Raw genomic sequence first — 2,620 nt, 5'->3', positions numbered from 1 at the left:
CCAGCTGCCGACTTCACCGAGACTCAGCCGATAGCCGAGGTGAGAAGTGTTATCGGTCCTAACACACCGAAGAAGGCTTGCGAAGAGGAGAATGCGGTCCCGAGTAAATATGAAGCCGAAGGGACGGAAAAGAAAGAAGAAGGACGACAAGTCTGCCAGCCAGCCGGCACCTATCCGTGCTCAGGACGGGCCACCAGTGCCCAAGAATATCGAGGCGAGGGTGCATGTGTCGGGTGAGCGGATGCTAATTCAAAGATTGTACGATGCTGCACCCGGTCCTATGCGATATCTGGTTGACGGTATTCAGTTTATGGAGGAGCGGCGTCTCAGGGAGAAAGATCATGGATACCCAGTGTATATTGCCAAGGTGCCCTCGGGCCATGGCTTTGTCGATAGTGGCTTCGCGGAGAAGATCTTCCTGCGGTATGATGACATCTTCGCCATGTTGAACAGTTATCCGCTGCACTACACCTTCATTCGCCTATACTCGCTCAGCAAGGCGATGCGGATCATTAGACACAACATCCCGGACATCGCGATAGCCGACCCCTTCTACATGCGTGCCGTCCACTTGGCCACCGCCGGAGACCGGGCAGTCGCGAGTGGATACCTCAAAGACTTCTTTCTAGCGAACCAGAAGAAGTGTAACATCCTCCTGCCTGTATTTCCCGAGTAAGTCACCCCCTCACCGTACCGGTCTTAACTCGTGATTTTTTTAGATTTCAATCGTCATGTTCTTAAACATTATGTGTTCTACGCAGAGACAAAACCTGCACACTCATCTCCATAACCCCGAAACATTCCGTGGCCACATACCTCGATGCGGACGGTAAGTCAACCACGGACTACACGAATGTCAAGGGCGTACTTGATGATGCTCTCAATGCCTACGTCAAAGCGAAAGGCAACATGTAGAGGCCAAATGTTAGGTACGGGAAGCATGTGTTCAAGCACCAAACAAAGTTTCCCTGCGTCAAGAAGCCGCCTTCTAGTAACAAGGATGCCTACTACGCCCTCTATCACATGGATAAGTTCATACGGGACCAGCAGCAGCTTACGCTACCTGAGCATCTCAGAGACTGGGCCAAAAAATTGTCGCGGGTCCCTGACGACGGCATCAAGCAAGACTTCTTCCGCATCCAAGTAGAGTTTTGTGAAATCATCCATCAAGATGTCGTTAGAAGCGCGGGGGAGTTCTACGTCGGCTATCAGCCGTCAAACAGTGACATAGACACAATGCTCCAAATGCAGGGTGACGACTACCGCTCATGGATGTGCTTGAAGAAAGGCGGCGGTTTTATCCACGCCCCGAGAAAGTCTTGATGTGCGAGCCTAGTTATGTAGTTGTGAACTAAAGACGAGCTTGTGTTGTAATAAACTTTATCCAGCACTTTACTTGCATGTCAGTTTAATTACTAGTTCGGCTATGTTTGTGAACTTATATATATGGCTCTGTCGTTTTCCGCACTTGATTTGGTCCTTAATTTTGTTTGCATATGCCGATGATTAGAATGGTTGGTCACTTGTACACTCGGGGGTGGAGCAAGCGAGCCTGGTGTGATGGCACAAATATCCATGTCTTGTGCATCCTACCTGGCCTCGCTTACTCCATCCTTGAATGTTAAAATTTGTTTTGACCACGTATGAGGCCCTCGTCATTCCATTTGCTTTGGTTTTTCAGAATGCCGATGATTAGAATGGTTGGTCACCTGTACACTCTGTGAAGGCATCAGCGAGCCTGGTGTGATGACACAAATATCAATCTCTTGTGCATCCTACCTGGTCTCGCTGACTCCTTCACGGAATGTTAATATTTGTTTTGACCAACAATGTATGAGGCATATGCTCTTTCTTCCATTTTAGTGCCGATGATTAGAATGTTCGGTCAACTGTACACTCCGGGGTGTCGCTAGTGAGCCTGGTGTGATGGCAAAAATATAAATCTCTTGTGCATCCTACCTGGCCTCACTGATGCCATCCCGGGATGTTCATATTTGTTTCGACCAACAATGTATGAGGCCCTTGTCATTCCATTTGCTTTGGTATCTCAAAATGCCGATGATTAGAATGTTTGGTCACCTATACACTTGGGGAGGGGTCGGTGAACCTGGTGCGATGACACAAGTATCAATCTCTTGTGCATCCTTCTTGGTTTCGCTGACCCCTTCCCTAAATGTTAATATTTGTTCCGACCAACAATGTATGAGGCATATGCTCTTTCTTCCATTTTAGTGCCGATGATTAGAATGTTCGGTCAACTGTACACTCCAGGGTGTCGCTAGTGAGCCTGGTGTGATGGCACAAATATCAATCTCTTGTGCATCCTACCTGGCCTCACTGACGCCATCCCGGGATGTTCATATTTGTTTCGACCAACAATGTATGAGGCATTCCATTTAGTTCATACTAGCTACTTTGTCTCTTATTTGAGTTGGCACTTCTTAATTGCATTGGCCGATGATTAAATTTTGTGGTCACTACACTTGGGGGAGGTGTTAGTGAGCCTGGTGCGATGACACAAATATCAATCTCTTGTGCATCCTACTTGGTCTCGCTAACACCTTCCCTAAATGTTAATATTTGTTCCGACCAACAATGTATGAGGCCCTTGTCATTCCAT

This window comes from Lolium rigidum, chromosome 2 (genome assembly GCF_022539505.1).
Source record: "Lolium rigidum isolate FL_2022 chromosome 2, APGP_CSIRO_Lrig_0.1, whole genome shotgun sequence".
Taxonomy (NCBI): domain Eukaryota; kingdom Viridiplantae; phylum Streptophyta; class Magnoliopsida; order Poales; family Poaceae; genus Lolium; species Lolium rigidum.
This window is presented reverse-complemented; position numbering follows the sequence as displayed.